A 15,770-nucleotide genomic window follows, 5' to 3' on the forward strand; every position below is an offset into this window, starting at 1 on the left:
TGTAATACCCCTGATCAACCTGAAAAGGGGGATAAGGGTAAAAGGTGCAACTCAGGAACAGGCACAACTTGGCGTGGGATAGCAAAAGCAGGCAGGAGGTCCTGGAAACAAACTTGGCTTTGTTGACTTTAATACTTCAGTGGTCAACACCCACCACTGAGCCGTGGATAAACTGGCAGCAGCAACAAACAACCAGGGAACATAGGACTCCTGTCCTGGAAGGGTTAACAGCATTTTTCGTTGGTGCAATAAATCAAAGGCCTAGCAGGCTGATTCACAGGGGTATGTTATCATTACCCGGCTCTGCTGGCAAATACGGCCTGTAGTAGTCCTCTACAGGAGGATGGGCCCACATAACAGTGTTAGGGGGAAGCTGCAACGTGAAGGGACCCCTAATAGGTATTGGCCCCATGGGCCTAGGGGTAAACCTTTGGGTGGACCGTACCGGTCCCGGCATGATAATTATGGGATGAAGTGGAGTGGATACCGCCGCCGCAAGCGGTTCGGTGGGCTCTGTGCAGCAATTCCCAGCAACAGGGTATCTTCTTTGGGACACTGGCGGAGCGGTGGCAGCAGAAGGTAGTCTACGGGTGGTGACAGGCACCCTTACCTCGTCCTTCTTCGGCGGCGTCTGGATCCTGGCGATCGCGATCTTGCGCAGCTCCCGCAACCTCTCCTCCAGCCGGACAATCTGCTCACCGATGCTCTCCGGGTCAGAGTCGCTGTCATCTGCTGGCGCCGCCGGCGCAGGTACAGTCAACGATGGCGCGGACTCGGCCTCTGCAGGTTCTGGCGATGCATCGGGTCTCCGACCCCTCCGGATGTTCTCAAAGGTATTTCGAAGTCCCTTTAGATTTTCCATCTCTTGCATGGTCTTCTCCCGACGAGGCAGCTCGGGGGAAGGGTAAGGGCTCACCCATTTTTCCAACACGGTTGGCTGCCAGAAGACGTTAGGCCCAATGAAGGAGCTCCGCTCCTGGAAGGCGTGATGGGCCGGCTCTGGAGAGCGTTCCGGTTCCCGCTCGCAGCCAGAGTAGTCTTCTTCTTCTGCCTCCCAGTCCTCAGGTTCTCGCTTGGGACGGGTCACGGCAGTGGCATAAGGGCCTCTCAGGCTCTCGGCAGGGGTGAACTCCACTTCCTCTCCCTCGCGGAGGCTGTGCTGATAGGAAGGGAGGTAGTCTCTCTTGACAGACCTTCTATTAACATATAAGTCTCTGCCAGTCAGGTAATCTTGTATGAACCCGTAGCCACGGGTTTTGTCAAAGGACACCACCACTCCCTTTCTCCTTTCCAGGCGGGGTTGGGTGTTGGTGTGTCTTTCATGGATTGTCTTGGTCAACTCTTCATAATAGATCTTGGTCTTTGTATTCCGCTTTATAGCGGCCTCCCGGATCTCTGCCATAAGTGAAGACCACTTGAAAGAGGGCTGAAAGAAGTCTCTCCAGGAGCCATAGCAGGGCTCCGGTTCTTTCTCCCGTGGCGGGCAGGCGGGTCTCTCCGGTCCCGGAGAGTAGGCCGGTGGAGCCTCCTCTGGCTCTACACCAATATCATCCATTTTTGGGATCTCAGGCACGGACGCTGCAGCAACGCTCTGTTCACTTTCCAACATGCTCGATCCTTCTCCGGAGAGCGATAGGGTCGCGTCAATTAAATCAGCCAGCTCCTCCCCTCGAACTGGGAGGCCGCCCCCCAGGTATTCCAGTATATGGAAGGCGGTGTCCACGCTGGCAGACATGCAAATGTCCAGATAAGCAGTGGCGCCTGACCTTGAACTCCTTCCCGCTATTTCCTCAGAAGGGCGCCAATTTTTCCCGCCTTTTCGGGACGAAGATGACGCAGCAATAAATTCAGCAAGCTCAGCGGCCATCTTTAGCAAGAAACGCTGTCTATTCACTGACAGCAAGCAGGATGATGAAAAGTCCACAAAACCACACTCCGATGTGGCGATTTCCTTCCTCTGTGGTAGAGCAACACTACACAGCGCTTTTTAGAGGTTTTAGGACCACTTTTGGTAGGATTTTCAGTTCACAAAGTCCACTTTAAATAAAACAGGCAATATGTCACTTTGGTCACAGGGCAACTGTATAAGGCACAAAGTTCACGCTTCTTGCACTAGAAAGCGTGCGTATCCTGTTCGTGACGCCAAAAGAGAGGTGCAGCGTACTCAAGTTAGGCTTAGAAATGTTCCTGGGTGTTGTAGTGCAATAGACACTAACCTGAGACGGCTGACTCTCTGCAAGGGCAGGTGATGATGAGAAATGTTCGTGACGCCAGTGCCAATTAAACGGTGGCACGCCGTTTGCTGATAGCAGGAATAACTGAGGAACCACGTGATGTTAAAATAGAATTCAAACTTTAGTAGTCATCATGCATGGACATAGATGGAAGCGCAGTTCCTTTGCAGACAGTTGGTTTTTCAATACGGTCGATGCAGGCAATATAGATTAAGCAAGATGACTTCAGAGTGTGAAACACAGGATTTGTAGTACAGGCAGCTTGCACTCTATTCCTGACTGATCCTGGAACATAGAAAATCTTCTCCAAGGCCCAATACCTTAACTCTGGCGTATATCCTTGGTTCTCTCTTTATAAAGTACCTCCTCTGTTATCTTGAGTACCTCTTGCTTTTCTTGACATGCCTCTGTCTCTCCCTCAGCTTCCTCAGGCTCTAGAAACTTCTGAACTCAGGAGGGGAACCTTCTCTTTGAATCTGGAACCCGGTTACAGGGACTGCCATACCCTCTCCTGGTTTGCAGGCTTCAGGCCTGGACTTGACTTGGACATAGTCTAAACCCCAACTGCTGTAGACTGGCTTTAGACTAGACTCCCCTTCCTTTCCCTGACTGGGCCTTATATAAACTAGGGCTCCCTACCTCCCTCTAGTGACTAAGAGCTGGAATGACACCCCTAGCAGGCCTGTACATGCAAGTTTCACAGTAACAGGGAAATACATAGCATTACATTACATTACATTTTATAAAGATAACATATACCAACTTCCCCATAATTAAGGAGGGACGACAGCACACAAAGTGACACTTTGGTAGTGACGGGCATTACAGTCCCCGTACACTACATACCCCACTGCTTTAAGCTGAGTACGACCTCGTACTCCATCAGGGCTCGCCCAACTGGAATCTCTACCTGAAACAGAAAAAGAGACATGCAGGCATACATATATGTAATTCATCTGCATTTACATTCATATCAGGTCCAATTGGCAAAGGTGAAGGTTAGTGACAAGGGGGCGTCGTTCTCTTCTTCTCAGGATAGTGAATGGAACTGGGGTGCTGACCTGGCACAGCGTAACATTATAACCAGGATAGTCCATGACAATGAATAAGTCCATAATAGAACAGCAAAATAGATAAAACAGTATAAAAGTTCTTGGAGGCTCAAAGAACAAACATGAGTCCGTACCCAGGTTATTTTCCTAATAAATCACAGAGGCTCTCGTGCGGTGGAGTCCATCTCTGGGCACATTTCCTTTTAAAAGAGCAAAAATCTCAGAGGCTCAGGTTCTTTTGAGTCTGTCTCCGGGCACGGTTCCTTAGTATCAAGTTGCACAATAAAATGACAGCAAAGACAAGTGCTGTAATACCCCTGATCAACCTGAAAAGGGGGATAAGGGTAAAAGGTGCAACTCAGGAACAGGCACAACTTGGCGTGGGATAGCAAAAGCAGGCAGGAGGTCCTGGAAACAAACTTGGCTTTGTTGACTTTAATACTTCAGTGGTCAACACCCACCACTGAGCCGTGGATAAACTGGCAGCAGCAACAAACAACCAGGGAACATAGGACTCCTGTCCTGGAAGGGTTAACAGCATTTTTCGTTGGTGCAATAAATCAAAGGCCTAGCAGGCTGATTCACAGGGGTATGTCATCATTACCCGGCTCTGCTGGCAAATACGGCCTGTAGTAGTCCTCTACAGGAGGATGGGCCCACATAACAGTGTTAGGGGGAAGCTGCAACGTGAAGGGACCCCTAATAGGTATTGGCCCCATGGGCCTAGGGGTAAACCTTTGGGTGGACCGTACCGGTCCCGGCATGATAATTATGGGATGAAGTGGAGTGGATACCGCCGCCGCAAGCGGTTTGGTGGGCTCTGTGCAGCAATTCCCAGCAACAGGGTATCTTCTTTGGGACACTGGCGGAGCGGTGGCAGCAGAAGGTAGTCTACGGGTGGTGACAGGCACCCTTACCTCGTCCTTCTTCGGCGGCGTCTGGATCCTGGCGATCGCGATCTTGCGCAGCTCCCGCAACCTCTCCTCCAGCCGGACAATCTGCTCACCGATGCTCTCCGGGTCAGAGTCGCTGTCATCTGCTGGCGCCGCCGGCGCAGGTACAGTCAACGATGGCGCGGACTCGGCCTCTGCAGGTTCTGGCGATGCATCGGGTCTCCGACCCCTCCGGATGTTCTCAAAGGTATTTCGAAGTCCCTTTAGATTTTCCATCTCTTGCATGGTCTTCTCCCGACGAGGCAGCTCGGGGGAAGGGTAAGGGCTCACCCATTTTTCCAACACGGTTGGCTGCCAGAAGACGTTAGGCCCAATGAAGGAGCTCCGCTCCTGGAAGGCGTGATGGGCCGGCTCTGGAGAGCGTTCCGGTTCCCGCTCGCAGCCAGAGTAGTCTTCTTCTTCTGCCTCCCAGTCCTCAGGTTCTCGCTTGGGACGGGTCACGGCAGTGGCATAAGGGCCTCTCAGGCTCTCGGCAGGGGTGAACTCCACTTCCTCTCCCTCGCGGAGGCTGTGCTGATAGGAAGGGAGGTAGTCTCTCTTGACAGACCTTCTATTAACATATAAGTCTCTGCCAGTCAGGTAATCTTGTATGAACCCGTAGCCACGGGTTTTGTCAAAGGACACCACCACTCCCTTTCTCCTTTCCAGGCGGGGTTGGGTGTTGGTGTGTCTTTCATGGATTGTCTTGGTCAACTCTTCATAATAGATCTTGGTCTTTGTATTCCGCTTTATAGCGGCCTCCCGGATCTCTGCCATAAGTGAAGACCACTTGAAAGAGGGCTGAAAGAAGTCTCTCCAGGAGCCATAGCAGGGCTCCGGTTCTTTCTCCCGTGGCGGGCAGGCGGGTCTCTCCGGTCCCGGAGAGTAGGCCGGTGGAGCCTCCTCTGGCTCTACACCAATATCATCCATTTTTGGGATCTCAGGCACGGACGCTGCAGCAACGCTCTGTTCACTTTCCAACATGCTCGATCCTTCTCCGGAGAGCGATAGGGTCGCGTCAATTAAATCAGCCAGCTCCTCCCCTCGAACTGGGAGGCCGCCCCCCAGGTATTCCAGTATATGGAAGGCGGTGTCCATGCTGGCAGACATGCAAATGTCCAGATAAGCAGTGGCGCCTGACCTTGAACTCCTTCCCGCTATTTCCTCAGAAGGGCGCCAATTTTTCCCGCCTTTTCGGGACGAAGATGACGCAGCAATAAATTCAGCAAGCTCAGCGGCCATCTTTAGCAAGAAACGCTGTCTATTCACTGACAGCAAGCAGGATGATGAAAAGTCCACAAAACCACACTCCGATGTGGCGATTTCCTTCCTCTGTGGTAGAGCAACACTGCACAGCGCTTTTTAGAGGTTTTAGGACCACTTTTGGTATGATTTTCAGTTCACAAAGTCCACTTTAAATAAAACAGGCAATATGTCACTTTGGTCACAGGGCAACTGTATAAGGCACAAAGTTCACGCTTCTTGCACTAGAAAGCGTGCGTATCCTGTTCGTGACGCCAAAAGAGAGGTGCAGCGTACTCAAGTTAGGCTTAGAAATGTTCCTGGGTGTTGTAGTGCAATAGACACTAACCTGAGACGGCTGACTCTCTGCAAGGGCAGGTGATGATGAGAAATGTTCGTGACGCCAGTGCCAATTAAACGGTGGCACGCCGTTTGCTGATAGCAGGAATAACTGAGGAACCACGTGATGTTAAAATAGAATTCAAACTTTAGTAGTCATCATGCATGGACATAGATGGAAGCGCAGTTCCCTTGCAGACAGTTGGTTTTTCAATACGGTCGATGCAGGCAATATAGATTAAGCAAGATGACTTCAGAGTGTGAAACACAGGATTTGTAGTACAGGCAGCTTGCACTCTATTCCTGACTGATCCTGGAACATAGAAAATCTTCTCCAAGGCCCAATACCTTAACTCTGGCGTATATCCTTGGTTCTCTCTTTATAAAGTACCTCCTCTGTTATCTTGAGTACCTCTTGCTTTTCTTGACATGCCTCTGTCTCTCCCTCAGCTTCCTCAGGCTCTAGAAACTTCTGAACTCAGGAGGGGAACCTTCTCTTTGAATCTGGAACCCGGTTACAGGGACTGCCATACCCTCTCCTGGTTTGCAGGCTTCAGGCCTGGACTTGACTCGGACATAGTCTAAACCCCAACTGCTGTAGACTGGCTTTAGACTAGACTCCCCTTCCTTTCCCTGACTGGGCCTTATATAAACTAGGGCTCCCTACCTCCCTCTAGTGACTAAGAGCTGGAATGACACCCCTAGCAGGCCTGTACATGCAAGTTTCACAGTAACAGGGAAATACATAGCATTACATTACATTACATTTTATAAAGATAACATATACCAACTTCCCCATAATTAAGGAGGGACGACAGCACACAAAGTGACACTTTGGTAGTGACGGGCATTACAGTCCCCGTACACTACACAGGGATCCCTGAAAAGTTTAAAGCCTGCTCTTCTTGCTCCTCCTCCTCCCCCCAGGCACCATCCTCCTCTGACTTCTCTTCAGACTTCTGCTGACTTGTCTCAGATGGAGTAGCCCCCCCTGGGAATTCATTCAGCATTGCAACCTCCTCATCTTCCAGCTACTGCTCCTCGACGGCTTGATCAATGACACGACGCAATGCACACTCCAGAAAGAAGGCGTAAAGTACAATGTCACTGATGGTGCCCTGGATGCGACTGACCAATTTGGTGATCTCATCAAATGGCCGCAGAAGTCTGCATACGTCGCGCATGAGCAGCCACTGGCACGGTGAAAATAAAACAAGCTCCCCAGAACCTGTCCTGCCACAGAGTTCATACAGGTAGTCATTAACGGCACGTTTTTGCTAGAGCAGCCTTTCAAGCATATACAAGGTGGAGTTCCAGCCCGTCGGGCAGTCACAAATCAGACGTCTGAGGGGCAAATGGTGTCGCCGCTGAACGTCAGCAAGGCGAGCCATGGCGGTGTAAAATCTTCTAAAATGGCCAGAGATTTTCCTGGCCTGCCGCAAGACGTCCTGGATCCCGGGGTATTTGGCAACGAATCGCTGCACGACTAAGTTCAGGAGGTGTGCTATGCACGTGTGTCATTTTGACCTGTTTCAGCGCACTCAGCAGATTGGCACCGTTGTCGCACACCACTTTATCAACTGTCAAATTGAGCGGGTTTAGCCACTGATCGGCCTGTGACCGCAGAGCTGAAAGCAGTGCAGGACCGGTGTGGCTCTTGGCTTCAAGGCACAACAGCTGCAGCACAGCATGGCAACATCTCACCTGGCACGTCAAATAGGTTCTGGGAAGCTGGGGGGGAAGGAGGGTGCAGCGGAAGAGACAGTATCAGTGGGAAAGGAGGAGTCAGCCGAGGAGGAGACGGAGGATGGAGTAGGAGGAGGGGAAGAAGAGGCAGGCTGCATGCAATCTGTGGAGGTGACACCAAATTGACACGGGTGCCATGGGTTGCATGCTTGACAGCCATCAGAAGGTTGACCCAGTGGGCAGTAAAAGTTATGTACCTTCCCTGCCCATGTTTGCTAGACCACGTGTCTGTGGTCAGATGTATCTTGGCATCGACACTGTGTGCCAGAGATACATTGACTTGCTGCTGAACATTGCCATATAGCTCTGGGATGCCCTTTTGGGATAAATATTTCCTTCTGGGGACCTTCCATTGCGGTGTGCCAATGGCCACAAATTTTCTAATGGCCTCTGAGTTCACCAGTTTATATGGCAGTAGTTGGCGGGCTAGCAGTTCCGACATGCCGGCGGTCAACCGTTGGGCAAGAGGGTTATCCGGCGTCATCAAACTTTACGTTCGAACATTTGGGCCACGGAAGCCTGCCTTTTGCCAGATGAATGTGACGACGGCACGGTGGAAGGTGGAGTAGAGGATAGAGGAAAAGGAGAAGAGGCAGGACATGTAGTGCCGGGAGTGTGGCTTTGTGGGTTCTGATGGTGTTGCTCCCACTGGGCTCGATGATGGGAGGCCAGGTGTCTTCTTAAGGCGGTCGTCCCTAGGTGAGTGTTGGGCTTACCGCGACTTATGCGTTGACAGCACAGGCTGCAGATGGCAACACTATTGTAAGCAGCTGACACATTAAAAAAAGCCCACACTGTGGAGCCATGTGCCAGCATCCTGGGAGCGCTAGATGTGACCGTGCATGGTGGATGGCTCGCTCCAGATACATTTGCAGTCTGCTTTTTGCCCCCTGTGCACTGAGAGTTCTGCCTGCTTCTCCTCCTTCACCTCCCTGTCTGCTGCTCCGTCTCTCCCTCTGAACTCCCCTCCTCTTTCTTTCTCACTTGTGGGCACCCACGTGACGTCCATTGTCCCCTTCACCACCACTGACATTAGAGATCTCAGAGTAGGCAGCAACAGCGGGGACCACCCTCCTTGGGCTGATCTGGGAACTGTCATCAGACCGCTGGGTGACAGCCGTTGCTACCTCCTCTTCCTCATCCGATGCCAAGAATGGCTGCGCATCGGTAAGGTCTGGGAATGGATGGGAAAATAATTCCTCTGACTCAAGTAAAGGGGCTATAGTGGTGGTGGTGTCTTTGGGGGTGCACACAGCAGAGAGTGAGGAGGGTGCTGATACAGAGGATGAGGAGGGTGCAGAAGCGGAAGGCTGAGTGAGCCACTCAACCAACTCTGGTGCGTCCTCTGACGTAATCGCACGCACCTTCTCCAACTTCCCACTTAGGCTCTGGCCTGGTGCTCCTGCCCGACCCTTACTACCCCGCGGAATGGCCTGCCTCTTCTTCTGCCTGTCGATTTCAAAATGACCCTGCGACAAAGTCCCTATAGAAGAGCAGTATTTGTAGAAGCAGGTATATCAAACCCCTTAATCAGTTTATTTTATACACAATACAAATGCACTATATAGAAAGTATATTATAGGTATATCACACCCCTGCCTCAATCAGTTTTTTGGGTGTATCACACCAGTTGCAATTAGTTGTTCCAATAGTGTTTGTCCCTCTGTATAGCTGCGGTCTCTCAGCAGAACCACAAACAAATGCTGCACAATACAAATGCACTATAATATACTTTCTATGTTAGAAAGTATATTATAAGTATATCACACCCTTCAGTATGTCACACCTATCGATAGCACACCAATACCAGTCCTTAAAAGGACTTTTGTGTCCCTATTAGCTAGCGTTTGGTGTCTCTTACAGTCTGTCCCTGCTCCACACAGCAACTTCTCCCTACACTGGCAAAAGACTGAATGTAAAATGGTGGCCAGATCAGGTTTATTTATAGGGTAGGGGGGGTGTCCATGTGCTGAAACATCTCAATTGGCTGTCCTGTCCCACCTGATGGATGTGTCATGGGTCAATTTTCAGCACAATGCAAAAAAATATGGTGCCGGCTGACATTGCCAAACGTTTGCATGTTTGGCGAACAAGCAAAGTTCACTGCTAAACGACCGCCGGGTGAACCGCAAGGCCATCTCTAGTCACCACATGTTGCTGCTCCCTGGAAGGGATGGTAATTCGTGGTGCGCCCCAATAGGAAATAGGTTCAGAGAGTTAGGGTCTGCAGTAAACCAGTGGAATTACTAGAGGAATTCAGGTGCAAAACAATATAGGCGATTCATAGGAATGGCTTCTCCAGTCTCCTCCCTGGTATCCCAGTCTCAGCGTCTTCTTCTGGTCACTCAATAGTCTGGCAGAGTCTTCCCCTCCAGGCACTGATCCCTATCTGCAGTACACTAGGGGCTCTGACTGCGTTCCTTATATACAGTTTCTGGCTGAACTAGAACCTTCTAGTGGGAGGGGTGGAATGGAGAAACTCAGCACAAACAGATACATTGTTACAACTTCCATCTGTCATAGACTTACATTAGAGCTTCAATGATACCCAATGGCAATTACACAGCAGTTTTTCCAGGCACAAACAGGTTTTCAGGCATAACAACAGAGCTAAACCAGACATTCAAAGGGTCAGTCTGTCTGGTTTAGGTTGTAAACAAATCTGTGAAAAATCATATGGTAGCTGTGTTAACCCCTTCTACCCCGGGCCAGTTATCACCTTGCCCAGGCCATTTTTTGCAAATCTGACATATCTCACTTTATGTGGTAATAACTTTGGTATGATTTTATTTATCCAAGCCATTCTGAGATTGTTTTCTCGTGACACATTGTACTTCATGACAGTCATAAATTCATGACAGTCATAAATTAGAATTTTATATTTCACCTTTATTTATGAAAAAATCCCAAATTTACCAATTTTTTTAAAAAAAAATCTATTTTCAAAATTTCAATCTCTCTGCTTTTAAAACAGAAAGCGATACCTCATAAAATATTTATTACTTAACATTCCCCATATGTCTACTTTACGTTTGCATGATTTTGTAAATGTCGTTTTATTTTTTGGGGACGTTAGAAGGCTTAGAATTCTAGAAGCAATTCTAAAAAAATTTAAGAAAATCTCCAAAACCCACTTTTTAAGGACCAGTTCAGGTCTGAAGTCACTTTGTGGGGCTTACATAATAGAAACCCCCCATAAATGACCCCATTGTAGAAAATACACCCCTCAAGTTACTCAAAACTGATTTTACAAACTTTGTTAACCCTTTAGGTGTTCCACAATAATTAAAGGAAAATGGAGATGAAAATTTCTAAATTTCACTTTTTTGGCAGATTTTCCATTTTAATCCATTTTTTTCTTTAACACATCGAGGGTTAGCAGCCAAACAAAACTAAACATTTATTACCCTGATGCTGAGGTTTACAGAAACACCCCACATGTGGTTGTAAACTGATGCAAGAGCGCACGGCAGGGCGCGGAAGGAAAGGAATGCTGCATGGTTTTTGTAAAACAGATTTAGCTGGACTGGTTTTTAGACACCATCTCCCATTTGAAGCCCCCCTGATGCACCCCTACAGTAGAAACTCCCAAAAATGATCCCATTTTGGAAACTAGGGGATAAGGTGACAGTTTTATTGGTACTATTTTGGGGTACATATGATTTTTAATCATTCTATATTACGTTTTTTGTGAGGCAAGGTAACCCAAAAATTGCTGTTTTGGCACTGCCTTCATTTTATTTTTTTACAACGTTCATCTGACAGGTTAGATCATGCGCTATTTCAGTGGTGCCCAACCATTTTTTGTCTGAGGGCCACACTTGACATAGTATAAATTTCACGGGCCAGAACCAGGTAGCTTTGATGGAAAGAAATGCAAACACTGTGAGGGGGCACATGTGAGCATTAATACTGTGAAGGGGAAAATATCTGGGCATTTTTTATGTGAAGGGGCACATATGGGCATTTTTACTGTAAAGGGGGCGCATCTAGGCATTTTTACTGTGAAAGGGGCACGTGTGAGCATTACTACTGTGAAGGGGGCACATCTGAGCATTTTTACTGTGAAGGGGCACATGTAAGCATTATTACTCTGAAGGGGGCACATGTGAGCATTACTACTGTGAAGGGGGCACATCTGGGCATTTTTACTGTGAAGGGGGCACATGTGAGCCTTATTACTCTGAAGGGGGCACATGTGAGCATTACTACTGTCGAGAAGGCACATCTGGGCATTTTTACTGTGAAGGGGGCACATGTGAGCATTACTACTGTGAAGGGGGCACATATGGGCATTTTTACTGTGAAGGGGGCACATGTGAGCATTATTACTCTGAAGGGGGCACATGTGAGCATTACTTCTGTGAAGGGGGCACATCTGGGCATTACCCCTGTGAAGGGGGCACATCTGGGAATTACCCCTGTGAAGGGGGCACATCTGGGCATTACCCCTGTGCAGGGGGCACATCTGGGCATTACCCCTGTGCAGGGGGCACATCTGGGCAATACCCCTGTGCAGGGGGCACATCTGGGCATTACTACTGTGAAGGGGCACATCTCTGAGCATTACTACTGTGAAGGTGACACATCTCTGGACATAGCAAGACTAAGAAGTGGAATGCAGGAAACTCTCTCTAGAAATACCTTGTGGTGCAATATTATGAGTCCTCTCTCCCTCATTAATATTGCTAAGCGCGTTCTGAGGAGCAACCCTGGCGGCCCACATGGGCATCAGACATAGTGATCACATATTAAGAAATAGGCTCAGGTCCAATCACTTCCACCACTACCACACCTCGCCAGTCACATCCTTCATAGACCTCCTGCTCCCATCTGACTCGTCCTCACCTTCTCCTTCAACGTGCTCTGGTGGCTTGCTAAGAGTCCAGAGGGGGTCTGTACGGGCGGGTGGGTTAATTTCTTGCCCCCTCTATGCATATATATGTCCATTTTTCCCACTCTGTGTATATATATATATATATATATATATCCATTTTACCCCCTCTGTATATATATCCATTTTGTCCCCTCTGTATATATTCCCATTTTGCCCTCTCTTTATATATATTTCATTTGTCCCCTGTGTACATATTTCATTTTTTGCCCCCACTGTATATATTTCATTTTTTGCCCCTTCTGTATATATTTCATTTATTTTTATTTTTTTTCATTTTTTGCGTTTTGCCCCTATATATTTCATGATTTTGCCCCCCGGGGCCGGGCCCCTATGAATGATTTGCTGCCAGTGCCATGTCGGCGTGCCACTGTGCCGCACTGCCAGATGCCCCCCTGTGAGTATAAAGCCGGCGATGTGTGCACATTTACACATACAAAGATACTTACCTACTCTGCTCCGCTCCCGCCGTCTTCCAGCGTGCGCCGCGGGCCCGCGTCATCCCGTCAACCCGCGTGATCCCGCGAGACCTGGCGCTGAGGTCACGGGTCTGGATCATGACAGCAAGAATAGCGCAGCGCCGGATGGGTGAGGGCGAGGGGCGGGTCCAGGGGTGGTGGTTAGGTTACTTAACTAACTGGGCAGTGCTTCGCCGCCGGCCAGGTCCGACCCGACTGGCCGTGAAACCATTAAAAGCACTCGCGCCGCAAAACTAATAATAGTACTGCAACTGTGCACAAGCACGGGCCGCATGACACAGCTCCGCGGGCCGGATGTGGCCCGCGGGCCGTAGGTTGGGCATCACTGCGCTATTTTATAGAGCAGGTTGTTACGGACTTGGCGATATCTAACATATCAACTTTTTTTTTTTTGATTTCACTTTAACACAATAATAGTATTTGTGAAGCATAAAAAAATCATATTTTAGTGTCGCCATTGTCTGAGAGCCATAGATTTTTTTTTTTTTTTTTTAGGCGATTGTCTTAGGTAGGATATCATTTTTTGATTGTGACGGTTTGATTGGTACTATTTTGGGGGGCATACACTTTTTTGATCGCTTGGTGTTGCAATTTTTGTGATGCAAGGTGACCAAAAATAGCTTTTTTTGGCACTGTTTTTATTTTTTATTTTTTTACTGTGTTCACCTGAGGGGTTAAGTCATGAGATATTTTTATAGAGCTGGTTGTTACGGACGGGGCGATACCTAATATGTATACTTTAACACAATAATTGCATTTTTGAAACCCAACAAATTATATTTTAGTGTCTCCATGTTCTGAGAGCTATAGTTTTTTTTATTTTTGGGATGATTGTCTTATGTAGGGGCTCTTTTTTTGCGGGATGAGGTGACGTTTTTTTTTAACCATTTTGGGGGGCATACGCCTGTTTGATCGCTTGGTGTTGCACTTTTTGTGATGTAAGGTGACAAAAATGTCTTTTTACGGTGTTTATCAGATGGGGTGGATCATGTGATATATTTATAGAGCCAGTCATTACGGACGCGGCTATACCTAATATGTGTGTGTTTTCTTTTTTTTTTTTTCTATTTTTTTTCTATTAAATCAGGTGAAAGGGGCGTTTTTTTCTTTTTTTTCACTTGAAACGTAGAAGGCAGGTCCCGATGCCGTGCAAGGCATTGGGCAGCCTCTGCACAGCATCGGGCTGCCTTCTCACCCATCAGGTGCTCGCCACAACAATGCGGGGACTGGATGGGCACCCTCACCCGCCGCAAATCCCTTTAATGCCGCGGTCAGCGCTGATCGTGGCATAGAAGGGGTTAATCTGCCGGCATCGGCTTGCACAGCAATGCCGGCGGATAGAGCAGGGGCCCGGCTATCAGGGACTTCCGGGCCCCTGCAGTGATCGGGCGCGCACCGCTCTGGTGCCCGCCCGAACACAATTACGTAATAGTACGTCAAAATGCGGGAACGCATCTGCCGCCATGACATAGGGCCATGCAAACACAGTCCAAATGAACAGGATATATATCGCAACATATTACACAGTATTAAACAGTGCAAGTTAACCCTTTGAAGTGAAATAAAGTAAGGCGTTTATAACTCTGCACAGGGGAAATAGGCATATGTCCACAAATGTCCAGATTTCGAAGAATCCCTGCTCCAGGGAACTACAATCCTATGTGTTCAGAACTGTCTCTCATAGCATTTGCGGCTTCCTTGAAATTTGCTAGTCTCAAGCAATTATGTCTTGCTCTCTAGAATTGACCTTTAGGGATTCCGGGTTTTAATGCTAGGTTGTGCCAACGTTCCCTCATCAGCAAGTTGTTTGTTGATGTGCTTTTACGAAACATATGTCATAATGCTACCATTAACCCTTTCTACCCCCGGCCAGTTTTCACTTTCCTGCCCAGGCCATTTTTTGCAAATCCGACATGTGTCACTTTATGTGGTAATAACTTTGGAACACTTTTACTTATCCAAGCCATTCCGAGACTGTTTTTTCGTGACACATTGTACTTCAAGACAGTGCTAAATTTGAGTCAATATATTTTTCCTTTATTTATAAAAAAAATCCAAAATTTACAGAAAATTTAGAAAAATTCTCAATTTTCTAAATTTGAATTTCTCTACTTTTAAGACAGATAATAATGCCTCATAAAACAGTTATCAGTCATCATTCCCCATATGTCTGCTTTATGTTGGCATCATTTTGTAAATGTCATTTTATTTTTTTAGGACGTTAGAAGGGTTAGGCTACTTTCACACTTGCGTTAGGAGCGGATCCGTCTGGTGTCTGCACAGACGGATCCGCTCCTATAATGCAAACGCTTGCATCCGTTCAGAACGGATCCGTTTGCATAACTGTTTATTTCAGATCTGATTTTTCACTTCGGAAAACTCAGATCCGACAGTATATTCTAAACACAGAAGCGTTCCCATGGTGATGGGGACGCTTCAAGTTAGAATATACTGAGAACTGTGTACATGACTGCCCCCCAGATGCTGCCAGGCAGCAGGGGGCAGGCTCCCCCCCCCCCTCCTGTATTTAACTTATTGGTGGCCAGTGCGGCCCCCCCTCCCTCCCCAGTATTAATTGTAACCAGTGCGGCCCCCCTCCCTCTATATTCATCGGTGGCCAGTGCGGATTCCCAGTAATATGACCAGTGCGGCCTCCCCCTCCACCCCTCCCTCCCCAGTATTAAATATGACCAGTGCGGCCTCTCCCTCCCCAGTATTAAATATGACCAGTGCGGCCTCCCCCTCCCTCTATATTCATCGGTGGCCAGTGCGGATTCCCAGTAATATGACCAGTGCGGCCTCCCCCTCCCTCCCTCCCCAGTATTAAATAATCGCTGGGGCTCCGATCGGTT

This window comes from Bufo bufo, chromosome 1 (assembly GCF_905171765.1).
Source record: "Bufo bufo chromosome 1, aBufBuf1.1, whole genome shotgun sequence".
NCBI lineage: Eukaryota > Metazoa > Chordata > Amphibia > Anura > Bufonidae > Bufo > Bufo bufo.